Source organism: Dasypus novemcinctus, chromosome 5 (genome assembly GCF_030445035.2).
Source record: "Dasypus novemcinctus isolate mDasNov1 chromosome 5, mDasNov1.1.hap2, whole genome shotgun sequence".
NCBI lineage: Eukaryota > Metazoa > Chordata > Mammalia > Cingulata > Dasypodidae > Dasypus > Dasypus novemcinctus.
The window spans coordinates 154,902,626-154,929,463 of NC_080677.1; the positions used below are offsets into that span (position 1 = coordinate 154,902,626).

The following is a 26,838-nucleotide window of genomic DNA, read 5'->3' on the forward strand; positions in this document are numbered from 1 at the left end:
GCGCGCATCAGCACTGCGCATGGGCCAGCTCCACACGGGTCAAGGAGGCCCGGGGTTTGAACTGCGGACCTCCCATGTGGTAGACGGACGCCCTAACCACTGGGCCAACTGGAGTATTTAAATGGGGCTGAGGAGACGGCTCCAGAGTTTTCTTAATTGCATTCAGAGGGTAGGTTTAGTAGCTTGGTGCTTGTTGGGTTGATTCTTTGGGGATTTTGCTTAATATTTGGGAGGTCCACACCAGTGCCTCAGTGAAAAATGCCATTTTCTGAAGGAGAGGCCTGGATAGTTGATGAGCCGACGGCTCCCCATAGCTAACGCCAGAGAACGGAGCACACAGTCGAGAGCCACTGGCACTTCCAGCACCCAGGCTACAGATGATATCAACCAGGGCGATGGCAGTTCAGGGATCTGAATCTGAACGATGAGTGTGACATTTATTACGGTCAGGTGTATACCCCCCCCCCCCCCCCCCCCGTGGCATTCGGCACAGGTGCAAAGAAGTCCTGCCCCCTTTGTGCCTTTTGTTGAGCTGGTTAAGACTTTCCCAGCCTCACACGTGCTCCGTGCCAGGAATGCATTATTGACACCTAACGCTGCCCCATCCCACCTCCCCGCCCCACCCCCAGCCGCCCGGCGCCACCCCCTCCTCCAGGGCTGGGGCTCCCCTGGGCTTCATGCTCCTTCCTTTCTTCCTGGGCCTGGGGAGGGTGCTTTAAGGTGTTGCTCCTCACTTCTCTAGAACATTCCTCAGAATTCACGTCCAGGACCCCTCCTCAGGCCTGAGCCTTCCCCGAGGACAATGGCTTGGTGGTGCTTCAGAGGTGATAACAAAGGGAAAGGAATCTGGGGACGGGACGTCTTGGCTCATTGTGAGCCTCAAACATCACCCCCTCTTTGAGGCTCTCCCCAGCTTGTTGAGGCAGAGGGCATCTCCCCTTGCTGGGGGGTCCCCATGAGGCTGATGGCAGGTGGGGAAAATATGGTTTTGGGAGCCGGGCAGATCTGGTCTTGAATTCTGGCTCTGCCACTTTCCATCAGGCAGAGCAGGGAGCCAGCCACCCTCCTGTGACCTCTTTCCTCCATGAAGATGGGTGGTACTGCCTCAATCAGAGGCTCTTGGGGGGCACGTAGATGAGCAGCCCAGCCCTGTGGAGGCATTCCAGACGTGGAGCTTTCTTCTCCTCGTTCCAGAGCTCCCCATTCTGGCTAGGGATTGAAGGCAGAGTGAGCGCTGGTTCATCTTTGGGTTTCAGCTCTTAAGAGAATTCAAGGCCCACTGGTTCTTTTTTATTACTTTGTTTGTTGGGCCCACAAATTCTTAAAGAAGAAAAAGAGCCTGGAAATAATTCTAGGCTCTTCTGTTTTTTACCATTGTTCCTACAGCTTTGCACAGAAAATCAAAGCTTCACTTTTAAATATCTTCTTAAACCTGAGATAAAATGCCAGATTAGAACGCTTCCGCCTCACCTTTCGATGAGGACGAGTGACCTGAATGAATGCTAGTTACATCCCTTCTTAGACTTCCAGGCTTCCCGATCAGTGTCTTCCGCAGGTATGTGATTGCAAGGCAGGGTCACCGTTGTCCCATAATCATCGCCCTTGGACCAGGTTCACAGCAGACACACCTTATACCCAAGTTCATCCAGAGTGGGGCATATGACCAGAAAGTTTGTGGTGAGGGAAGCTGATGTGGCTCAAGCAGTAGGGTGCCCGCCTACCACACGGGAGGTCCCAGGTTTGGTTCCCGGTGCCACCTAAAGAGGACGAGCAAGACAGTGAGCTGACATGACGGGCCGGTGCAGCAAGCTGACGCAACAATTTGATGCAACGAAGAGACACAGCGAGCAAACACAATGTGAGATACAGCAAGTGGGAGCAGAAGTGCCTCGAGCCATTGGGCGCCACCCACCCACACAGGAGGTCTCAGGTTCAGTTCCCAGTGCCTCCAAAAAAAAAATAAGAGTGTACAACAAACAGACACAAAGAGCAGACAGCGAGCACAAACAACAAGGGGCAGGGGGAGAAATAAATAAATGTTTGTGGTGTAGACTCATCCGTCTCCACACATGGGTCCCATCTCCACAGAAGGTCAACCCGTGACTTCCTGCATCCAAAGTGGCGCATTAAGCAGAAACACAGTTGGGGGCTGGGTCAGAACATTTCTTAACCTATTTGCACTTAAATTGTTGAGGGTGCCAGAGGAGTTGTCTCATGATCACCGCTAAGTATTTGGGGAGGTGAGCAGGTGAACCTGGCAGCAACCTGAGTTGCTGTTACAAGGTTGAGGGGGTAGATCTTCCTTAAGCACAAAAAGAAAAACCCTGGTCAATCAGAGGTTTGACCAAGGAGGAAACACAGCGGCGAACGGGCGCCCACGTCTCGCTCATGTGCCCGTGCCCTTTCCGCTTTGCTCACCTCTGCCTCCCCTGTGCTCCGACCCGCTGGTCCTTCTCACCAGGCAGGTGCTGAAAGGCAGTTCTAAATTAAGAAAATAATGTTGCAAGGCGCTTGGAAGAGAGTCCATCTTCTCCCCTCAACATCCCCACCCACCACCTGGGTTTACTTAACCATTTGGGGCTGGGAGGGACTTGTTCCCTCTGGCCAGCGTCCAGTGGCTGTCGCAACCTGGTCACGCACACGTGAGGAAGGGGTGGCTTCATGCTGCGTGGCCGGCAGGAGACGCGGAGGCGAACCTGTGGAGCGTCCGCCCGCCTGAGCGCGGCACATAGGTTACCTCCTCAAAGCTCGCCGCAGCCCTCTGAGGGAGGTATTCTTGTTATCCCCACTTCACAGAAGAGGAAACTGAGTCACCGAGAGGGAGGCAGGTGCACTCAAGAGTCTATTGTTACACAAGCAGGCCCCTGCCTCTTAAGCCACCCCGAGAGAGCTCCCTCTCTCTGAACCGCCCACTTGCTGGCCCACAGGCCTCGCCAAGGCCCTTGTCCAGACCTACTGACCTCCCAGGGGCCTTAAGAGGGTCCCCAGGATGAAGGCCTGGCCAGGGTCTGGAGGCTCTTTCCCCCGCCTCACCCTCCTCGCCTTCCCCAGCCACCGGGCGAGCCGCGGCCAGCTGGCCTCTCACACGTGCCAGCCCGTGCCTGGCCTGCAGCCCTCTGTCTGGGGCAGCCGCCTGTCCATCCGCTTCCCGGCAGGCCTGCCGTGTCCTGGAGAAGGAGGAGGAAAGAGAGGGGTTGCCAACTGGCCCATGATCTCGACACACCACAGCAGAATGAGGGGCTTGGGGGATGGCAGAGCTCTGTAATGCGCGTGTTGTGCCGATTTGAGGACACAGACTGGCGGGATTTTTCTGTGCGATGCTGATCTTACCTGAGAAATGTCCTACAGCAATTTCAACTTTTGGTGATGGTACTTGGGAGTATTTTTTCTGAGTTTCTTCTACGTATTTATTTAAATGTTAAATTGTGCTGAGTGTCATTTGTTATAACCTAGACCACCTGCTATTATAGTTGTTAAATGCACATCTTTCTCTTCTATAAGACAGGAGCTCCTGGGGACAGCATCCTCTTCATCTCTGCATCCCCTTCCTTGAGCTTGGCATACAGTAGGAGCTCAGAAGTGTCAGTGGACCAGGTAATTGGATTTATACAAGGTCTCACATTCAAGTGGCAGAAATGGGAGAGGAAAGAAAAGGGCTCACCAGCAGGCCTGTCGAAGATGAACTTTCTCTCTTGGAATTATCCCCAGACCTAAGCCGGCGATCCCAGAAGCCACCAGCGTCGCACACTTTAAAGTCCGGCAGAGCTGGCGTCCCTTTACCCCCTCGCCTCCAGGGCCCCCTTCCCTTGCCCACTCCTGCAATCCCCACTCCCTTCCAGCTTCGCCATCTGCTCACTGACCTAACCCAAGAAGCCCGGCCTCAGCCTGCGCTGGCTGGCTGGTGACCGGGTGTTGATGTGGACGCTTCAGACCGCCTGTTTGTGCATCTTTTAAAAGGAGGGGCATCCTTTTGTCCATGGTGAGAAATACTGTGTTTCTTTGCCATGACCTTCCTGAAAATGAGCCTTATATTCGTCAGGACAGGTTACCGTGACAGAAACCCAATTCAAACCATCTCAAACAGAAAGTAAGGCGGGGATGGACAAGGCATTGCTCACCTGGCCAAAAAGCACAGGTAGCTGCCTCAGGGGTTGAAACGTCCTTGTCAAGGCTCCAGCTCTTGCCCCGTCCCTTGGCCTTGTTGGATCCTGTATTAGTCAGCCAAAGTGATGCCAATGCTGAGTACAGAAGTCTGTTGGCTTTTATAAAGGGTGTTTATTTGGGGTAAAAGCTGACAGTTACCAGGCCCTAACAAGTCCAACTCAAGGCTGCTTTCTCACCAAAGTCTGTTGCCGCGTACTGAAGCAAGATGGCGGGTGAGCTCTGCCTGGCCTCTCAGGCCTTCTCAGCTGCTCTGTTCTCTTTGACTGCAAATTATCAAGCAAATGGCTCATTTCTCTTCCTGGGTAATTAGCTGTTGGAGCCTTCTTCTTTCTGTCACATGGCAGAACTGAAATGACCAAGTTCCCTCCTCTTCTGTATGTCTTCTTGAGTGAGTATCCATTTATCTCAGGACAGGGACTCAACCTGAGTCATGCCTTGCTGACGTGGTCGCATCAAAGCCCTAATCATGACAGGTAATTAATCAAAGACTTCTCCGTAAATCTAATACAATCAAAGGGTGTCCCACCCAGAAGAATAGGTTATTTAAAAACATAATCCTTCTCTTTTTGGGATTCACAAATAATCTCCAACTGTCAGTGATCCATTCTCCCTCCTCTCTGCATGGACCGACGAGGTGGACGCTGCGGCCCCAGGCCTGCCCCGGCCTGGCGGCTCACGATCGCAGAGGGGAGAGGACTTCCCAGTTGGCCAGCAGACGTCCATGCAGCTCCTGGCCGTGGGCTGGCCCCTGCCCAAGCCTAGGTCACATGCCTGCCCTCGGTCTGGGGTGGGGGGTGCAGTGGGAAATGAGTAGAGTGAGCCCTGCCCAAACAGAGCAGGACTGTTCTAGAATGGAGGCGGTGGCTCCCTGAAGGCAGGCAGGCTGGACGACCAGCTGTCCATTCCAACAACGCCGTCCTCAGACCTCCTCTCACCTCCTTGGAGCTAGAGAAGAGTTTCTAAGGAAGGCATTTCACCTGGCAAACCAAGAGCACCAGGGACTCCTTCTCCACGTGTGGGGAGTGGGAGCAGTGGCAGTTGTCCTGAGCACGCCCTGGGCTTCTCTCAGGCTCTGGCAGTGACCTTGGCTGCAATGACCGGCTCTGCCTGTTGAAGAAAGGCTCCACCCCGGGGGGAACTGGGAGGAGGTCCTCAGAGTCCAGCTCCAGGTCCAGCTCTTCCAAAGGTTATCAGCCAGAAGCCCTTCCTCTCTGGCAGAAATATTTATCCTGCATTGGCAAAGGCCAGCAGGGCCTTGGGCATCTTTCCCTGCACCCCGACTTGAGGCCAGAGGCCTTGGGGAGGGGGCTGCTGCCGAGCTGGTGCCACCCCCAGGGCAGAGTTGGTACTGGCACCCTGGGGGAGGGGGGCTAGGAGATGTCACGACTAAGAAAGCAGAGCCACGCGGGCTCTGACCGCCACTTCACACAGTCCACATCCTCCGGGCCCCGCCGGGCGTTATCCCATCCGGGTCCCTGAGCTCCCAAGTGACTCCCCAGGGCCACCCGGCTGCCCAGCCCCTGAATGAGCCTCCTTCCAAGAGGCGCCCTGCTTGCCTCTTGCGCCGCTGGCCAGCTGGCCAGTACGTCCCGCTGCGCTCTCAAGTTGGTCTCCTGCTTCTGCCAAGCGCGCCCAGGGCTCCGGCCTGCTGGGGCCGTAGCTGGGTTTTAGGGCTCGGCTCAGTCAGCGTGGAATCAGGGGGCGTAGGCAGCCTGCAGGTCTGCCTAGGGGACTGCTGCCTCCCATCCACCTGCTCTCCACTCGGCCCAGTTAGGCACTCGCGTACACTCGCACAGTGCACACACACGGCGCTTCTCTCTCACCCATGGGATGTGCTCGGGGGATGCCTCGGACCCATAATCCTATGTCGTAACTTAAAATAGAAAAGGGGGGCTGTATTAGCCAAAGGGTGCTGATTCAAAATACCAGAAATGGGTTGGTTTATATAAACAGTATTTATTTGGGGTAGGAGCTTACAGATACCAGCCATAAGCATAGAAGTTATTTCCCTCATCACAGTCTATTTTCACGTGTTGGAGCAAGATGGCTGCTGACAGCTGTGAGGGTTCAGGCTTCCTGGGTTCCTCCCTTCCAGGGTCTTGCTTCTCTCTGGGTTCAAGTTTCCTTCCTTCCCAGGGCTTGCTTCTTCCTGGGCTCAGCGTTCCTCTCTTCTCAGGGCTTGCTTCGCTTTTCTCTGTGAGCATACTTCCTGGGGCGCCAACTTAAGGCTTCAGCATCAAACTCCAACATCAAAACCCTAACATTAAAAACCCTCAACTCAGTCCTTTGCCATGCCTTTTATCTGTGAGTCCCCACCCACCAGGTGCAGATCAGATTACAAACGTACTCCAATATCTGTTTTTGGAATTCATAACCATATCAAACTGCTACAGGAGCAGATGCAGCTCAAGTGATTGAGCGCCTGCTTCCTGTGTGCAAAAGTCCTGAGTTCAGTTCCTGGTACCTGAGTTGGTTTTGGTTTGTTTGTTGAGGGTTTTTTCTTTGTTTATTTGTTTTAGGAGGCACCGGGAACCAAACCCAGGACCTCCCATGTGGGAAGCAGGTGCTCAACAGCTTGAGCCACATCTGCTTGAGCCACATCTGCTCCCCAAGGTAGGGTCTTAATCCAGATTACTGCCATTATCAGCAGAAGAAATTCAGACACACCGAGTGAAAGCCACATGGAGGGGCCAGAAGTCAACAAACCCAGGAGAGAAAGGAGAGGACATCACCATGTGATGCCAGGCAGGGAGGCAAGTCCAGGACCCCCCAGCCAGCCCCAGAAAGACGCAGACTTTAGGAGAAAGCATCACCTTCTCCCTAACATGACACCTTGGTTTTGAACTTCTCCTAGCATCAAAGCTGTGAGCCAATCAGTGCCTGTTGCTGAAGCCAGCCCTTCGGTAGTATCTGTCATAGCAGCCTGACCAACCAAGACAACCCCCAAATGTCCAGCCTTGGGGAGCTGTGTGGATGGTGACATCATTATCAGAGGGGAGTTATCCTGGAGGCATGAGACTTGATGAGGTTGACTTTGACCTGATGAGTCTGAGGTGTCTGGGGGTCACCTGGGGTCAGAGAGCCTCCCTTTTCTTTGCTCTTTTTCTTTCCTCTCTGAACCTACCCCTCACCCCTCAGCCAACATTAAAGCTACCCTTGAAGAAGTCAAGGTGGGTGGGTGTCCAGAGTGAAGAAGGTCCTAGTCTCTGGTTTCAGGGGGAGGGAGTTATAAACAAGCCACTGCATATGATTCGTCCCAGGACTGTCCCAGTGTGAGGACAAAGCAGCTTCCTTCTCATCCCACTGCCCACCCAGTCCTGCTCCTGGGAGCCCTGCTGCCCAAGCTGGGCAGGCCGTGGAGTGGTGAGCGTAGGAAGCCAAGGTGCGGTGAGATCCTGCAGCGTAGTGGGAAGTAGGGCACTGTGGGTGCCAATGTCAGGTCCAGCTCCCAGAGGAGGTGACCAGAACTCCAGAGCAGGCTCAGCTGACCACAGGGTATAAAATGTCTTCCATTAAAAATGCAAACTGTTCTAAGGATGCAGCTTTATGAATTTCAGTAGGTAGGGCATTGGATAATTTATGTGCAGCCTGGTTTTGTTTGAGCTCTGTGGATATATACTGTTGGATTCCCCCGAAATACACAACATAGCAACTCCTGGGTTATTTATGCTCCTTCTGACATGCAGCTCTTCCTGAGGAAACCTGTGTGGCTACAGGGTGGAGACAAAGGGAAGGGCTTGCCAAGGGGAACGACCTGAAATAACCAAAGTCCCTTGAAATTTTACCCAGAGAAGGGAGGCTCTGTCCATCGGCTAAGGAGAACAGGATCCAGCTCCTGCCTTCAAGCTAACTGGGCAGATGCAGGTTTCCTGGAACTGACACTCATTTCTCTTCCCCTCTCTTCAGCAATCCCATCTCCATCTGCTCCTCCCTTTTCCCTCACCTCTCCTCTGATGCCCCCTTCCTCCTTCCCCAGGACCCCATCCTGAGTCTTCTCTCCCTTCATCTTCTTTAGGGAATTTTGGACCCCTCTGTCAGGTCCATCAGTTCTGTGGGCCTCAGTTTCTTCACCTCAGAATGAAATCCTTGGTCTCTAGAAATCTCTAGATTCCTCCCCATTTTCCCAATGCCTTTGTGATAGCCACCACTCCTTCTCCAGGCCATCCCCTAAAAAATACATCTTATGGGTGTGGCAGTTTGATATTATTGATGAATTCCAAAAACAAGTACTGATTATGTTTGTAAGCTGGTCTGATCTTCTGGGCATATTAGATTATATTAGATTCAGAGGTTTGACTTTTACTTGATTTAATAATGAGTAAGGCTTCGACTGGGCCATGTCAGTAGGTTGTTGAGTCCCTGCCCCCTTGGTGGGTGGAGATCCACAGAAAAAATCGTACCACTAGAGAAAGAGGGTTGGAGTTTTGAGCCTGGGGCCCAGGAAGTAAACACACAGAGAAGCAGATGTGTGAGGAAAGAAAGAAGTTTCCATTAGACATGGCAGAGGCCCCGGGAAGAGAGATGAGCTATTTGCCTGAGAGTTTATAGCTGACCTTGTAGAGAAAGGAGAGCAGCTGAGTCCAGAGAGAATTGAGACTTGAGGAGAGAGACAAAGCCAGAGAGCCTGATAGTCTATACCTGACCTTGTGGAGAGAACAGAGCAGCTAAGCCCAGAGAGGAACAAGCCTCGGGAGAGAGGCAAGGCTTATCCTAGCCTACAGATGATATTGGAGGAAGCTGGGACCACAGAGCCTTCAGAGGAAAGAGGAAGCCTGAGCTCTTGCAGATGTTGGCGGCCATCTTGCCCCAACATGTGGCACCAGCCATTGGTGAGAGAAGTAACTTAACACTTTATGGTCCCATGACTGTAAGCTTCTACCCTGTAAATACTCTTTATAAAAGCCAACAGATTTCTGGTACTTTGCATCAGCACTCCTTTGGCTGACTAACACAATGGGCAAATTTACCTAGGAATTCTGAATAATAGCGCATACCTAGGACCCCCAAAAGAATACAGAAAGCTTTGTATTAGCTTTGTGGTAGAATCATTTCTCAGCCCTGGTTGTGTAATTTATTTGCTTATCATTTTTCTCTCCACACTACAATGTAAGCACCCAGAAAGTGAGACTTGCACTCAGGGCCTAGAGTATCTGGTATAAAACAGTGCTTAATACATAGCTACAAATGAAAGGAGCAGCCTTATCTTGACTTGGGTCAAGTTCATCAACCACACCTTATCTCTGGTCACACATTCAAGATGTAGCTCATCAGGCAAAATGCTGAGGTGGTGTTCCTGTTTCCTGAACCTGCCTGAACTTGGACGAATCCCACCGGAGCTCGCCCTTGAATCTCTTGTCACAAACAAAAGGAATTTGCTTGTTCAACTCCTAATTCATCCTTGGCATCACCCTCACTATTCTACGGGAGTAGGGCGAGTAAAATGCACTTGCCAGAAAGAGAAATGTGCGTGTAAACCATCTGTAGATCTTTCAGCAGGAGGTAATAATAGGCCACACTGACAAAGTTAGTCTTGGGCCCGACACTTTTCAGTAGAGTAGATCTCCCAACAAGAGGCACACATAAATATAGGGATTTCTTTCGAAATTCTTCAGGATTTGGTTCATGACAAACACAGCTATAGTGAGTAATTGTTCATCTTGATCAATCACATCTGCTATTGGATTGAACAGTTGTTCTTGGCATGTTAGAGTTTGTTGCTAAAAAGTATCCCAAATGTATTAACGAGGTGAACCTCCGAATACACAGGTTGACCCCAAATTGAATTTAATCAACTGCAATCACTTTCTAGGCTGCAGATTGAGGCAAGCCCAGAAAAGAAGAAAATGGGAAGAGTGAACTAAGTTGGCAGGAACAAACCATTACTAAATCCATCTCATTTTGGTAAAACATGAGAGCAAAAGTAATTTTTAAAACCAAATTCTCCCAGTGTGACTCACTGGTCGTCGTGTCCAGATCAATTTTCAGTTTGTTTTTATAGATGGATGAATGGGGACTCACAAGACGGATCTAATCAAAATGAATAATGAGCACATCTGACATCTCCTATGAGCACAATTGCAAGGGGGGTGTTTTAACAAAAACCTAGACAAATATTTGAATGAGTGTTGTTTTTTTTAAAGGGAGATACTATCCAATTGGTCTGTTTTATAATGCATTTGCATAAGAGGAGTGGGGAGGAAATGGGATTCAAAAATAAAACCGTCTACTTCGGTGACGTGGATTGTAAAAGCATTGGTTTTTCCTTCAGGACTCTGTGAAGTTGGAAACTATGAATTACATATACTCATTAAAACTTTTTATGCTAAATTCAGAGAGTAAAATTAGAAACCATCTTAATGACCCAACCATGCAACAACTGGCCAACAGATGTTGGAGCCTTCTGGTTAGGAGATTACATGCTTAGAGCTGACAATTTACTGTCTGTGTCCCTGGCAGGGAAGAGGTGTAGCAAACATAAGAGACACAGAAAATGATGCAGCCCTGGAAAGACGGGAGGTTGCCAGTCGGACCGCCTGTGATGCTTCCAGAGCAGGATTTTCCCACTGAACTGCTATTCCAGAGAGCTGGGGCTTTCCAGCTCTCACGCAAAGAGGAGCCATCCACGTGGCTTGGAGGTCTCTGGAATACCAAGCTGGGAGAACGTTCCTTGCACATTGGTCTCCCCTTTGGGGGAAAGATCTGGGAAGTGGGAGGAAAAGAAGTCAGAGAGGAAGAAAGGAAGGGGCTTCAGAGGGGGGCTGGGCAGAGCCTGTGGGCCCTAGTTTACAGAAAACCAGGGCTGAGGGTTTGGGGCCCCAGCCAGGGCCCCAAGCGGCCCTGGTGGAAAAGTGTCCCAGGCTGCAGGCCTCGGAATTTGATTCCTGCCCCCCTCGGAGCTATGAAGCAGCAGGAAAGGGAGCGAGGCAGGCAGGCCGCCGAGGGCAAGGTGTTTCCTGGAAGGGAGAGGAGAGACCACAGAGAAACCTGGCGCTGCAGGGTTCCCTGCAAGCAAATGGTTTGCAGGGCAAAGCACCCAGCCATTCAGTGCCTTCTTTCGGGCGGGGCGCCGCTGTTTTGCTGGTTCCCCAGGGCGGCTGGAAAGGGAGGCACCTCTGGGGCACCTTGGCAGCAGATGAGCTGCCTTCCCGCAAAGCCAGCAGGAGGCCTCGGGGGGGCCCTCAGGGCAGCCCCAGCCTCCCCGGCTCACCCTGCAGAGATTTCGCTCATGCTGAGAAAGTGCGACCACAGCAGGGCCACCCACTGGCTGAGAGGACGGCCAGGCCCGGTCCCTGCCCTCAAGGAGAGCCCAGCCTGGGGCGGGGGGCTTCAGGGAGAAGAGAACGACCCCCCGCGCTCTGGCCTGGGGTGTCTGTCCGTCTGCCTGTCTGCCAGTCCGCACCTAGTGCCCCATGGCTCCCCGTCCGTCTGCCATCAGCACATTGCCAACTGACCTGACTGCGGGGGGCAGCGCCCCCCCACTCAGGAGGGCACCTGCCTCTGGGGGGCTTCCAAGGTCCCATGAGAAGAGGCGAAGCTCCCACGCCCCAGTGCGGCTCTCCCGGCTGAGACCTGGAAAGCTGGGACCACAGAAGGCTGTGAGCCACCTGGGGCCGGGGGCACACGTGGGGGCACACCTGGGGGCCAGGAACGGAAGATCTTCAGTTTAAGGGCTGCTCCCTGTCTCGGCAGTCCCTGCCATCTGGAGAGCCCCCTAAGGTTTATAAAGTGCCATCTTGTGCTCTCGCCAACCCTCGTCTGGCCCTGGGGGCACAGGCAGGGCTTTGACAGAACAAATCTTTATCGGTGCCTACTGGGTGTCAGGCAACAGGTGCTGCGTGCGAGACTGCAGTGAGCAGGATGAACAAATCTCCCTGCTCCCGCAGCTGCAGCGTTCCAGAGGAGAGACCCAGACGGTGGGCAAAAAGAAGAAAGCACATAGCCAAGACAAGAGGGGAAAGGGGGGCAGGAAAAGACAGGGACCCCTGGGGTCATTTTAACAGAGGCCACACTGAGAAGGAGGCATTAGAACAAAAAATTTGGAGGCAAGGGAGCAAGCCGTTGAGGTCCCTGGGGAGTCAGATTCCCAGCGGAGGGGACAGCAGGGGACGGGCCCCTGTCCAGGGGTGTGCTGCTTCCTTGGGTACAGCAGGAATCAGGCGGCCGATGACATGAGCAAGAGGGGGCAAGGGAGTAGGAGAGCAACAGCTGATGGCCGCAACGGGACTTACTTCTGAAAGGCTCCCTCTGGCCACTGGATGGACACCTAGGAGTCACCCTGGCAAGGAATCAGGGGAGCCAGGACTGGATGCTGGTGGGGAACAAGAAGCAGCCAGAATCTGGACAAGTTTTGAATGGACAACCTAGAGAAGGCACTGATGGGCTGGGTGCGTGGTATGAAAAAAAAAAAGATGGAGCTTGGCATCAAGGGTGCTGGCCTGAGCGATGGGCAGGCCGGAGCTGGCATCCCCTGCCTGGGGAGCAGAGCCAGTGGAGAAGGTCGATGGGCATGACTGGACTGGGTACATGAAGTTTGAGAACCTGGGTAAACATCTTCATGAAGATGGGCAGACGTACAGCAGACACCCTGTGTCTACAACAGGTCAGGAGTTTAGAGGAAAAGCACTAGCTCAAGAGAGAAATCTGCTGCTCACCAGCATAAGGTGGTGGTAAGTGAACCACCCAAAAGAGAAGGCAGGGCAGGGAGTGCAGGTAGAGGTGGGACTGGAAGGCTGAGCCCTGAGGGCAGATGCGGTGAGACCCCTTGCCCACTCCTGGGTCTGGAGTGCTCCAAGTTGCGGAAGCTGGTCCTCGCTCTGGCCATTTACCAGGTGGCAGGCCCCCAGCCATCTTGGTCTACAGGACTTTCTCTAGGGAAGTAAAGGCCAAGTGCTCCATGGGACCCAGTGGACAGAAAGCTCAATGCTGAGGCACATGAATAAGAAATGCTGCTAAGCAGACATCAGCGTTTCCGGTGTGTTCCTAGATTCCAATTAAAATGACAGGCCAGTGACAGTTCCACATTTGCCAGGCCATACAGAACCGTCCCTGTATACCCAGGGCTGAGGAGCAGTAAGGCAAAGTAGCTTCCCACCAAAACCCCAAACTCTTCGATTTCAAGGGTGCTTCTGTGGAAAGGCTCTGAGCTGGCCCTCTCTTTCCTGAGACAAATGCCAGGACAAGGCTCAGGAAGGTGTGGTGGGTTGACTCGCGTACCCCAGTTGAGACCTATTCTTAGTCTTGGTCTGTATTCTGTGGGCGTGGACCCATTGTAAGTAGGACCTCTTCAAGATGTCGATTTGGTTTCGGGATGGCCCTGCTGAGTCAGGCTGAGCTTTTGTCCTGAATGCTGGAATCCTTTAGAAGCAGAGAAAAGGCAAGCCACAGGAAGTAAAAGGGGAAGGTGCTGCCATGTGCATTGCATATGGCAGAAAAGCCAAGGACCAAGGACTCCTGGCAGCCAGCCCAAGAACACCACGGTCTTCTGGGAGGAGCCATCGCCAGGACACCTTGTTGCAGACTTCTCCAAGCCTCAAAACCGTGAAGCAATAAATTGCCGTTTTTTTAAAGCCAACCCATTGCATGGTATATGTTTTAGCAGCTGGGAAACTGCTAAATCAGACAGCTTAGGGTCTATGGCTACAATTCTAGGTCTTGTTTCTCAGGCATGCATCAGTTCTAAGACCTTTAGTTTCATCTTTAGATTATTCTAGAACTCTAGGTTCCCATATAGGTCTAGAGCAGGGGTTCTTAACCAGGGGTCCATGGACTCCTAAGGGGTCCATGGAAAGATTTCAGGGAGTCCTTGAGCTTGAATTGAAAATTTTAAAGAAAACACATTATTCTTGTGGGGACAGGTTGGTGTGGGTGTGAAATATTTATTAAATAATACACAGCATAGAGTGGATTTAGTGTAATTTTTATTTTGATGGAACGTAGTCTCAGTGCAGTGGATGACTGCCTGCAAAATAGTTGGTAAGGAGGGCAGAGATGGTTTTATGATGCCATGGGAAAACTTGAATCTCTAAATGTTTGCCGAAAATGACTTTTTGAACAGATGTTGAACCGTGTTATCAGGTATTGAAATTATGGGGAAGTTGTAAAATATAATTTTGAATACTCCTAAAATTTCATTTAAAGACATGCTGATGTTGAGTGTCATAAAACTGCTGCTATGTTCTGAGAAGGGGTCTGTGGAACAAAAAAAGATTAAGAACCCCTGGCCTAGAAGAAGCTTTCGGGTTACCTCCGACCATACTGAAAAGCATGAACTGTGGCAATCCCTAGAGCTGGCTATTTTTGTTTTGAGTCTATGACTAGCACCCCTGTGGGTCCTGAACCTCACCTCTGGGGAGTCAGAGCAGTGGGGGAGCGTTTGAAACCCCAGCTCTGCCATTTCCTGGCTGCTGGAACTCTGGTGGGTGGCTGAGTGTCTCTGAGCCGCGGTCTCCTCGTCTTCCTCACAGGGTTAGGTATTTGAAAGTGTCATGTAGTTAGAGCAGAGAGGAAGCCCCCCCTAAATTCCAGAGACTATTATTATCCCCAGTGGGACAATGATAGATGGGCAGGGCCTTGGGTTTCTCGCCTAAACCTGCTTGGAGCCCTGTTCAGAAAATAGAAAGTTCTACATTATTTAAGCCCTCTGCTTGCGTGGGCACATAGTCTCGTGTCCCATTAAACTGCAGCATTGAGAGGCCAGAGACCTGTTTTGAGTTAACCGAAGGAGTTCTCGCTCACGTTTTATTTTAAGTACAGCTTCTCAAGGTGTGCTCGGGAGCAGTGCGAATGCAGATCATCTCCACAGGTGAAGTAAACCCAGAGACAGACGACAGATCCCAAAATCGTTGGATGCACAGAAAGCTGAACACGTCCTGGCATTGTCTTTTCACCCCAGACCTTTTGTTCCACACGTCCGCGGGCATCTTTGATTTCAGGGACAGCCAGGCTGACCTGGAGAAATGCAGCTCGGACTGGAGAGCTGAGCTGCAGCGCCTCGGGCGAGGGGCCGGGCTGGTGCCCCTGTCGGGGGAGGCGCGCTTAGTTGTCTCTTGCCGCTGGTCGGAAGACCAGCTGAGCTTCTGTGCTGCTCGGCCTGCCCCTGGCCGCAGGCTGGAGGGAACCTGGAGCAACTTAACCCCCGCTTTGGGGTGGGGGTGGGTGCTGAGCCTGTGACCCCAAGATGGACACATCCTTCCCACCAACCAGCCAGCCTCATGGTGCAGGCAGGAGAGAGCCTTCCAGAGGAGTTCTGAACTTGCCTGAGTCGGTCCCGTAGCCCTGGCCTTCATTAACTTCAGCCAGCCGTTGGCCTGCTCACGCTCTTAGCTGTATCTGCTCCCACCTGTATCCAAGTCATGAACCGCGCCTAGCTGGAGCACCCGAGGCCACCTGTTCTGGCTTCCGTCTAAGCAAGTCTATCACCCACAGGCCTGAGGTATTAGCGCAGTCTTTCTAATGAGCAAAGACATGAAAAAAAATGAAAATATCTGCGTATGACACCAGATTCCCCTTGCTTTCCCCAGGTGTACCAGGACACATCCAGGAGGGCTGTGCTGGAGACTCTGACAGCTGGGCCCACAAGGGTCTGAGACTACCTTGTTTTGAAAATGAGTAAACTGAGGCACAGGGAAAGCTGAAGGGGGCTGAAGCAAGACCAGGCCCTGCCAGATCGCCACCTACACCGAGCACCAGAGGTATGCTGGCTGCCCTCTACATTCACTGGGCAAGCCCACGCTTTCCAGAACCCCCCTTGCTTCTTTTCTCCAGGATCCCGGTTCCCATGAAACAGAGGGCTCTCTCTGGTCACCTGGGACCTCCCTGCATACCCCCCAGCTTGGGCAGCCCCTCCTTGCAGCCCTCCATGCCTCTTTCCCTTAATTCCACCGCACTCAGCTTGGCCCACCCTTACAGACAGCCCTCTGCATGCAAGAACTGGGCACTAGAGACACCAAGGCAAATGAAAACCAGTCTCAGCTTTGGATCAGCAGGACTCTGAGGAAGATTTCCAGCACCTGCTCATTGGAGTAACCCTCTAGCCTCAGCTCTGCCCCCAAACTCCCAGGACTGACTCAGAGCCTTTGCCATGGACTTTCTGGAATTGCAATTCCAGAATGGAAAGTTCTGGTTGTCTCATTTTGAAAAGCAGACCAGCGGAGCAGGTGTAGCTCAGTGGGTTGCGTGCCTTACGTAGCACGAACAAGGTCTTGTGTTCAATCCTGTACCTCCAAATAAATAAACAAAGTTTGAAAAGCAGACTGTAACAGCTGAGATCCTCCCAGTCTTAGCAATTGAATTAGATGTTCCCAAAAGTTGGTTTCCATAGACTTCTTTTTTTTTTTAAGATTTTTATTTTTTATTTCTCTCCCCTTCCCTGTCCCCTCTCCCCGGCAGTTGTCTGCTCTCTGTGTCCATTCACTATGTGTTCTTCTGTGTGCACTTGTATTCTTGTCAGCGGAAGCCAAATCTGTATCTCATTTTTGTTGTATCATCTTGCTGCGTCAGCTCTCCATGTATGCGGCACCATTCCTGGGCAGGCTGCACTTTTTTTGCGCAGGGTGGCTCTCCTTGCGGGTGCACTCCTTGTGTGTGGGGCTCCCCTACGCGGGGGACACCTCTGCATGGCACAGCACTCCTTGCACCCATCAGCGGGTGTGCCAGCTCACCACATGGGTCAGGAGGCCCTGGGTTTGAACCTTGGACCTCCCGTGTGGTAGGCAGACACCCTATCCGTTGAGCCAAATCTGCTTCCCCCATAGACTTCTAATGCTTCTTGAGGTATTGCTATGAAAAGCGGGCTTTGTGGTCAAAGTTTAGGGTACATTACAGGCTATCGTGGACTTTTGGAGAGTTACCAACCATATTAGTTTATAAAAGACTCCACAAATTACTACAGTAGGGAAATTTGTTTAACACAGCGGTTCCCTAACTTATTTAATCACCTAATCCTTTTCTCACAGAACCTGGTTGGAGAACACTCAATTGCATGTTCCCTAAGATGCTACCAGCTGGATGGCCCAATGTCTTGCTTCCTCTGGCCTGGTGGTGAACTCCAGCTCCACACTTGGAATACAGAGACTGATTTTTCACCCAGGGTAACAATGTCTGCCGGCAACGTTGGCAGCCTCCCTTCCTCACCCTCCCTCCCAGGAGAAACTTAAACACGGGGAGGAAACCCTTCTGGCTTCAAATGGAGGTCAACAGCTTGAGCTGATGAATTCCAAAGCAAGTCTTCCTTTTTTTTCCCCTACAAGTATCTGTGAGAGAGAGAAAGAGAGACCTACCCGCAGACCACAGAGGCTATGTAAATATAATTATTTCTAAGTAGAGAACCTTCAACATTTTCCATGAGGTAGCAGGGAGGTCACCGTGGGGCCAGAGCTCCAAACTGGGCTGCTGCTTCCCCTGAGTCAGCAAAGTCTATAAAAAAAATTATCTTTGGGGACAGAAATTTCTCGCCGCACACTTTAGTATCTCCAAATGTATGGGATATTATATTTAAGACTGAGAGTTTCAAACCTTTTTTTCCAGGTAGGGAAAACCTTTTCCAAGGGAAATCTTACTCTAAAACCTCTTCAGCTTTGAGCACCACGCCCCAGGCAACCCCTGTGGCATATTCAGGGACCCCCAGGCTCCCAGGAAGCGTCCTTTGGAAAATTGTGGTGGAGGGCCTTGCTATGGAAAATGTGGCCCCCAGGCCAGCAGCTCCCCTGTCACCGGGGAGCACCTTAGAAATGCAGAATCCCAGGCCCCACCCGAATGTGGACTTCTTAGGGGATCTGTGGGCACATTAAAATGTAAGAAGCACAAAGACAGATACAGGCCATTATATATCCTGCCATAACCTACAGAATAGAGTGGGAGAGAGTGTAAACTGCAGTGTAAACTGTAGTCCGTGCTGGGTGGCAGTGCTCCAAAATGTGTTCATCAATTGCAATGAATGTAGAACACGAATGAAGGAAGTAGTTAAGGTGGAAAAAATGGAGGTGTGGGGAGTGGGGCATATGGGAAACGCCTATATTTTTTAATGTAACGTTTTATGTAATCTATGTATCTATATCTATCTATCTATCTATATATATATAAAGATTATGAATAAGCATTTTTTTTTTTTAATGTAAGAAACAGGCCCAGGGAATTTGCTCTGGAATATTCCTTCCCTACTGACATTCGAAATACCTGGATCCAGCTTCCCTCCTGACAATTAGTCTGGAAATTTTAGGCTCCCAGCTCAGCGACAGGTCTGAGTAGGGCACTCAAATTGGCCCTCATCTGCCTAGTGCTTCTCATCTGTAAAATTTAATGCCAATCATTCTTCCCACAGAAAGAGTGAGTGGAGAGGTAGGGGCTGCTTGGAAAGAGGCGGGAGAGCAAAGAAGTGAAAGGCAGAGCCTGGGTGGCCAGAGGTCTCGGGTTCAAGCCCCAGCGTTCCTACCTGCCTCTGGGCGCACTTGGCAGGTTAGCGAGGCCTCTGCGCCCACGTCCCCATCTGGAAAATATGGCCAGGGATGGCGATGTCTCCTTAGTTACAGGTGGACGGGGAAGCACTTAGAATCTTTTTCCCTTGGGGAGCTAGACCCAGCCAGGTGGGCCTCCCTTTAGGGAAGGCATGAAGAAAAATCTGAGTAAGGAAGAAGCCACCGTGGGGTTCTTTCCAATAGTTCCATTGCTTACAGAATGAATACAATGTAAACTTTTTAATGTACATGAACATGTTTTCCACCTCTCAGGCTTCTCCACTTACGAACGCTGCCACCTTGGGCAAGTCCCCAGTGGCTTTTCTCTCATTTTTCTCATCCAGAAGTAGGGGTGATGACCCTTCCCTGGGAGTCCCAGGGGTCCTAGAGGGTTGGGGAGAGAATGGCACGAAGGCTCTGCCAGCTGAGCCCGCCCATATGTCCTGCCCTCCCTGCCTGTTTCCTCACCGCAGCCCATCAACAGGAGAGGGCTTGAAGGGCCCATGCGGGCACACAGTAGGTGCAGGCCAGGGCTCTGCTGTGACTGTTCTCTTCACACTGTTGAGCACCAGCGGGGTCCCCTGCACCCCCAGCCCAGCCCCCTCACTGTTCAAAGTAAGACCCTGCCAAGCCCAGGCTGAGTGAGTGCTCAGGCCCGAAGGGGTCCGGGGGCTGCATGTTGCTTGGCACCCCTGAGCTCTGAGCCCTGCTGGACCCGTGGGTACAGGGGAGCCTGTGTGCATGTTGGGGGGCTGCCTGAGCCCCCTCCCTGGTTTCTTGGCACCGTGAACTGCTTGATCTCAGCCCAGCGATTTGCTCTCATAAACAACGAGGTGGGGAGGGGGAGAATCAGAAAAGTGGTGAAAAACAAACACAGAGACTTAGGTCACCCCACAAATGCTAAACCATCAGCCAAGCTCTCCTGGTGCATGATTAATTCAGCGGCCTCTGACCTCAGCTGGGCCTTGGATGTTTAGATAGAGTAAGAGTCAAGGTCAAACAGGGAAGGAGAGAGAGAGGAGGAGCAGTCGGGAGGACACAAAGCTCTGGGGATCACCATGGGCGCCCAGGCAAGATCTGCAGTACTGGTTCCAATGGCAAGGGCATTTGGTATTCTACTTGATTTGGGAGGTTTTTGATTCTCTTCTAGTCACAGAAGCAGGCTAAACCTGTAATTCAGCATTGAGTTTTCCTCCTTGTAGAACACAACCCTGCAAGTTTTCCATGAGGTCATCTCCTTCCACATCCTTTGGCACATCATCGTTTGACTTCCACTCCTTGACTTTGACACCAAAGGTATGTTCACCAGTGTCTTCAGTTCACCCTACAAAAGTGCTCTGACCATGAAGGCTAGTCTCCTGCTCTGCTGTAAGCTTTTAAGCCACTTAGGAGACTATTTTTATTCCACATGTCTCTTTCCACAGGCAGCCACCAGGCATGGGGAACATATTTACACCTGGAAGCAATGGCTTGCATTCAATTGAGTTAATAAGAGTTGGGACCCCCGGCTTGCTTCCATACTGATTTAGAGGTGGTTGCTTCTGCCCAAGACCCCATGGCTGGATGTGTCTAGGGCAATGAGCTCGCTGGCATCTGCTGCTGAGATCCTGCAAAGCAGAGGGTTTACAGGTGGTCTTTGGATTTAACCAAGAGGAAAATGGAGTTGTGATGTGATGGATTGAGCTTTGGTCTTGAGATTCCTTTTGAGGCAAGTTATTTTACTCTCTCCATTTCCTCATCTATAAAGTGGGTGAAATGGTATCTACCTACTAGCGTGATGATGAAAATAAAATGTGAGGAGGGATGGACGTGTGTTTTCCAACCCATAAAGCTCCACATAACATGGGAGTATTCTTTCAAGGCTCCCATTTACTGTGCGACTGAGATGGACACTGTGCAGGCAATCGTGTCCCTTTCTGGGAAGAAACTCCAGAAGGAAGGCATTGGGTATTAGCCCCATTTTTTCAGAAGAGGGAAGCAAGGAAGTTAATCAACTGGCCTCCAGCCCCAGGGCTGGGACGTGGGGCAGCCCACCTCCCTTCCCCACTGCCTTCCAGACAGTAGCCCCCTTCCCTCCCGGTGACACACCCTGCCTCAGTTCGCCGCCCTGCTTGGCGACCCCACTGGAGCAGTGGCCCCCTAGGAGATGGGAGGGTGCATCATGGTCGCGCCCTGGGCCAACCCAACCCAGGGCAATGACAACCTGGAGCTGCAAGGGTCCTTCTCTCTTCTCTGTCCCCAGCTGGGTGAGGCTTTGGAAAGGGGCTGAGAGCTAAGAATGACACAGCTCATCCAGGGCAGGGTATCATTGTTCCCTGGCGTACAGGTGGCCTGGAGAGGAGCCTGCAAAACCTCCCTCTGCACCCTTTGTGGGGAGAGACAGCCCTCTTTGTCCCAGTGACTTTCCTTCACCATTCCCGCCGTGCCCGCTGCGGTCTATTCCTCCCAGAGTATCTGGCATTCAGAGCGTCTCACCCACACTTTCCATCAAGGACAGCAGGAAGCCACCTCCCTCCAGACTCCTCTGAGCCCAGCATCCCTTTCTCCTTGTCCAGAGGGCACGCAGGACGAGTTGTCCAGGTTCTGCGGGGTTAACGTGGGGGCTGCCTCCCACACCCTGCATCCAGGACCCCTGCTTGCCTTGTCTCACACCCACCAGACCTAACCAAAGTACTTGACTTCTCCAGGCCTCCAGGGCCTCGTCTGTAAAAAGAGGAGGATGGCAGAGGGCAGGGGGCGGGGAGGGCTGGGTGCCTGGCGGCGCCCATAGGGAGCAGAGCTTATGAATTGGTAGGTAATATTGTCACCCAGTTTATTTTTCCAGGATAAAGAATCCTGTAATTGACCACCTTAGAATCCTGATTTTTCATCTGCATTTTCAACCCTGAAATTCCTGGAAATGCTGGAAATCTTACCTGGGCATCTACCAGCCATTCCCCTCCCAGAGCCAGGAAACAGTGGAAAACAGAGCTGCAGTGGGCCCCCTGCGCTCCACGGCTGCCAGGGGGTGGGGGACAAGGGAAAGCTGAGGCCGCGTGGGAGGCGACACCAACTCATGTGAGGGGGCTGGTAACTCAGGGGACGTTTGCCCACGGCGAGTGAGGCGCATGCCTGGGCAGCTCAACCATTTAATGAGTGGTATCTGGATCAAGTCAGATTTGGGGGTGGTGTGGGGGAGGGGGCGGTCTGTGTCCCTCCAGTCTGCTCAGCCAACTGGAGAGGTGCAGAGGCTGCTTCCTCCTCGGCCTCCTTCCCAGCGTGGGCGACTGTGATTAGCATATGATAAACTGCACAGAGAGGTTCCTCTGACCCGCTTGGACCTGGGTGGGGCCCAGCAGCGCTCTCCTGGGCATGCCAAGTGGTCTCTGTGTGTCCTGTCTGTGTCTGTGTGTCTGCTGCCTCCAGTCCTGAAGGGGTGAAGAGTTCCGGGGTCCTGCGGTAGGTCATCCTGTCCTCCTTTTTCGAAGGTTTCTGGGAGAAACAATTCTCAAATCAAAGGCTAAAAGGAAGGCGGAAGAAGAGGAAAAAGCAGAAAGCTGGAGAAACGCTGGTGAGGACAGAAGAAAGGCATACCCAATGTGGAATCAATTAGACCAGCGCTGAGCTTGGTCGGATGGTAAGTTAACTCCTGCCCTGCTAGAGCAGTTAATGAAAGGCAACCCCCCGGGCCACCTGTTGTTTTAACCATTTTTCTTCTCCGGTGGGATTATTAGCAGCAGGAATGCAGAGCAAAGGACCAATGATTGGATTCTTCTGGGGGAAACGAGGGAGAAAATGAAGGATAAACATCTTGTTCTCAGAACATCGTAAATTTTTCCATAACAGACCCAACAAACATTAGAATTTCATCCTTAATTTGGGCGCAGACTACTTGCTAACAGCACACGTTAGTGTAGATTCCCCACATGTGTGTTTTATTTCCTCCAGGGTTCCAGAAGGCAAAAGGAAGGGCTCTCTCCCTCATGCTGCATCTGCACAGCGTCCCTCCCCTGTGAGTCTTTGATTAAATCATTATCTCCCATCTCTTTGGTTGGGAGGGATGTGGACCGCGTTTTTCGTGCTTATGTTAAGAGCAAAACAAGTTGCCTTTCTCTCCTGTCCTCATTTCCAACCGGCCAGAGTCCTGAAAGGGAAGTCACCAAAGGGTCCTCCATGTGTCCACCTGGGGACCCACCCGAGGGCTGCATGGCTCCAGCTAGAAGGGGGGCATTCTGGGGGGGCCCAGGACAGGCACCTGCTGTCATCCAGAGGCCAGGTGGCCTGGAGTGACTCCCTGCTCTGTGCTGGCCATTCTGCTGTTGAGTTTACAAATGCCGCCCCCTTGAATTCTCACGACAAGCCGTGAGGGCCAGAGAAATGGAGGTCCTGCCGTGGTCTCTGAGCAAGTGGGAGCGCCAGGTCTTTGGACTCCCAACGCTGCCTGCTGCAGGGTTTGCCTAACTTCCCCCTGGCGATCACTGCGTTTGCCCTGTCCTTCACACCTGTCTCCATCATTTTTGCCACGTCCATAAACCACATGTCTGTGATCAACTCAGCCCTTACCTTTTACATTGACTCACACTTTTATGTGAATACATGAGTTTATAAAGGAAATTTCCTCTTACTATGCTAAATGGGAAAGTAGAAGATAACCATGAAAAATGCCAAGAAAACCAAGCAATGTTATTAAAATGTAGCTGTTCCTGCCGAAGCCGTAGGCCCGGGGCTGGCAGAGGGGCTGGGCCCACCCCGGCCCTAGACAACTGGAATGGAAGAGAATGAAGAAGGGTCACTCAAGGCAGGCCCCTTCCTGCCTCCTCATGTCGGGGACACCATCCCACCCATCATCCTTGTCCTCCTCTTCAGGTCACTGCACAGGGGTGTCAGCCCCCCCCCCAACCATTAGCCACCCCCTGGGCATCCAATTCCATGGCTTCCTCACCATCTTCATCCTCCTCTACTTCTCTGGAGTGTTCCACACTGCCTTCTTCTAGAATTCTCTTTTCCTTGACTCTGGACTTACCTGCCAGATGGCTCTGCCTGTGGGGGGTTCTCCCTCTCTCTGTTTGCTCATGGGCAGAGCAGGGTGCCCAGTGCCGTACTTGTCGTCCCCGGGCATGAGCACATGAGGTGGCCTTCCTGGTCTCCTGCTGTCCTCCAGCTGCTCCCCGTAGGCTGTGGTCCAGGTGGACACCTGGGCTGGCGGGGCAAGTGGCCGCAGGGCTGCGGCAGCAGTTGCATGGCACAGACCGGCTGTGAAGCCGGCCATGTCCCAGGCTCTGCCTCGTGCTTCCAGGCCACGGGACGCTCCAGCTCCCAAAGGACAGGCCCCCGTCTGTCATGTGCTCCCACCAGGGTCGTCCTTGAGGGCACAGACTCCCTCTCCACAGTGGGCCCCTCGCTTCCCTGTGCCAGTAGAGTGGTCATCAGCAGGGCTCAGGAAGAGGCTGGCTGTCCTGCTGCTCCCACCCAGGAGCATCTCTACCCGGAGAGCATTGGGGAGGACCCCACCCAGGGGACAGCCCTATTCAGGGAGCATCCCTACCAGGGAGCATCTTTACCCAGGGAGCACCCCGGGAGCAGCCCCACTCAGGGAGCACTCCGGGAGCAGCCCCTACTGGGGAGGAGCCCTGCCACGGAGCAGCCCTGCCCGCCCACCTGCTGGCAGCTCTGGGTGCTGCGGAGCCTGTGCCCCGGCCGGGGCTCAAGTCCTGCCCTCCAGGAGGTGCCCCTGTGCAGACCAATGGGCCGCCCGCCTCCGGCCCCATCCACCTGGGCTGGCTCTCTGCTGGCGTCACACCCGCCCTAAGGCTCTCAGGGGCCTTGGGGCAGTCACACCTTCCCCCTCCTCCCAAGTTTGTGTTGTCGCCAGGGACCCCTTCTGGAGACAGCACCGAGCTGAAGCTGGCTGCCTGCTCCAGCCGCGGGGGAGGCCAGCAGGAGCTGCAGTCTTCTCTGGGTCCCCGGGGCCCATCTGCCAGGCTCTCCTGCTGCGATCAAGCAGGTGGGGCCCCTGGCCTGCAGGCTGGAGCAGCGGGGCAGTGCCTCCGTCCCCCGCCCTGAAGGCATGGCCACTATCTGCCTGGGAGAACTTCCCTGGGGTGAGGCTGTCCGGGATGGCCCCTGAGAAGGGCCACTTCACAAACCCTGGCTCCCAGTTTCTCCCCAGGTTTTCAGGGCTCAGGCCGGAGAAGGTGGGCCAGGGCGAGACTGCGGGGATGGGGCAGAGAGCTCACACGGCGAGGGCACTGCGGGAGCCGGGAAGGGAAACTCAAATCCTGCCTGCTGTGGAAGACAGAAGGAGAACACACAGGAGATCACCACAGAGGAAGAAGCTGGTTGCAAATCCCCAGACGATCGAGTGATTTACAGGGACAGCCCACTCCCACGAAGGAGCCTCCCAGCAGCCCTAGGGGGCATGCCTCCCTGACCCTGCTTTGAGGGTGATGAGGTGCCTTGTCCAAGCCGGCAAGGGCAGGACTCAAACTCACAGCCTCAGAACCCAGCCTCTTCCACGAAGGTGTGCACAGAAGAACTCAAGGCAACTGATTTGGTGAATACTTATTTCAATTTTAACACCATTCTTTAAATAATGCTGAGTAATTGGGTTGACGCTATCTTGCCTTGTCCAGTGGATTGTTTTGCTAGGCTGCCCTGGTCCGGGGGTCTCTGGCTTCCCACAGTAAGGCAAGAGAACAAAGCGCAGGAGTCACAACAACAAGAAGCATGGTCCCTTGTCTCAGCAGATTTGGATCTGCTGCATGCTCTACGCAGCGTGTGGAAGGCTGGATGAAATCTAAGAGCTTAGCGGTGGCACTTTGTAAAATGCTCATCTCTGGTTCCCCCCTCCCCCAGTCACCTGCACCCCCAAACCCACAGCCCAACCCACACCCAGGACCCTTGGAATTGATTGCATTAACCTGGAACATGGAGATGGGAAGGAATACAAAATATTTAGTGGGCCTGATTTATAGTTCTAAAACTTTAATAAAGCAGCTCTTTGCCACAAAATACAGTAATGGGTCCTTGGATCTGTTTCAATGTATCGTGTCACCCTTTCTTTTGGAGATGTTACAAAACTGCAGGAACAGCTCCAGGCTGCTTTTACAAGTCTGCTGCTTAGAACTGCAACTGTGTGTGTTGGCTCAGCTGATGCTGAAACCTTTGGAGGAGTTTAAGGGGAAAAAAGATTAAAGTAACTTTAAAACCACAAACTATGTACAAAATGTATCATGGACTTTAATTTGAGGGTTGTTGCTTTTTTTTTTTTTTTTTTTTTCGGCCTCATACTGCTTGAGGCAGTGGCTTCCAGAAGAGTCTGTTGTTTGCATTTAAAAACTGCTTTGGAGAAAGACTCAGTTTTCAAAGGCTCTGTGGGTCACAAAAGAGTTGGCCTGAGTCCTGGCTGTATCCCAGAGGATTCATTCTTGGGGTGATGCAGGCTGGGACAGAGGGCAGGACCGGATGTTCTAAAGAGCCCTTCCATAGAGGCTGCCCGGGTGGGGACAGGTACCTGCCAGGGACCTGGAAACCACAGAGTGCCAGATCTGTACAGATCCCTAATCAGCCTCCAATTTAAAGAAAAAAATCCAGAATCCCAGAGGCTTATCTGCTGCCCTCCCCCCACCCCACCCCCACACACACCTTTTTTCATCCTCAAGAGTTAGCTTTCCAAAGCAGCCTTAGGACAGGAGCCTCGTAAATGCCTCCCACTTAAAGCAATTCTGACCACAGAACACAGGGCTATGGGGCCGGACAGCCGAGCGCACTTTTTCTTTGATGTGCCCACACCTCACGTTTGGCTTTCTCCCCCCGGCTCGGTTTCTTGGGTGGTGAGGTCCCCATGCTTGTTGCATCCTCTTCAGAGTCTGTCTTGCATCTTACAGAGAGGGTAAGCTTTATTGCCAGGCACCGTCCCATAAATCCCCTCCCTTTGCCCGAGTAGTAAGAGGACCTAACTCAGCATCTGGACTGAATTAAAAGCCCCTGACCCAGCTTTTCTGGCTGGAACATCTAGACTTCAAGTAGAAATGTAACCAGAGCAGCCAGCTGCCGGGATGGAGGTGCTGGTCACAACCTCACCGTTCAGTCTTAATTAGAAAATCGTCTGCTCCAGGGCAGTGCGTGGCCTCCCTAGATGCCGTCTTCCCGTTGTGCCTCCCACTCAGGTAAGGGGACCTCCAGTGCCCGCTTCCCCCACCCGTGCATCCTGGAGGGTGAGCCTCGAGCACTCTTCAGTTCCAAG

General features: G+C 52.6%; 1 long non-coding RNA gene across 1 annotated transcript; it reads left to right on the plus strand.

Annotated features, from left to right (window-relative positions):
* The first annotated feature begins 15,683 nt into the window (after positions 1-15,683).
* On the plus strand, positions 15,684-25,210 carry LOC101410622 (uncharacterized). The gene is made up of 6 exons (XR_009185942.2): positions 15,684-15,854; positions 17,118-17,252; positions 19,817-19,910; positions 22,082-22,230; positions 22,542-22,605; positions 24,752-25,210. It is a non-coding gene; the product is annotated as an uncharacterized lncRNA (long non-coding RNA).
* Positions 25,211-26,838: the final 1,628 nt, after the last annotated feature.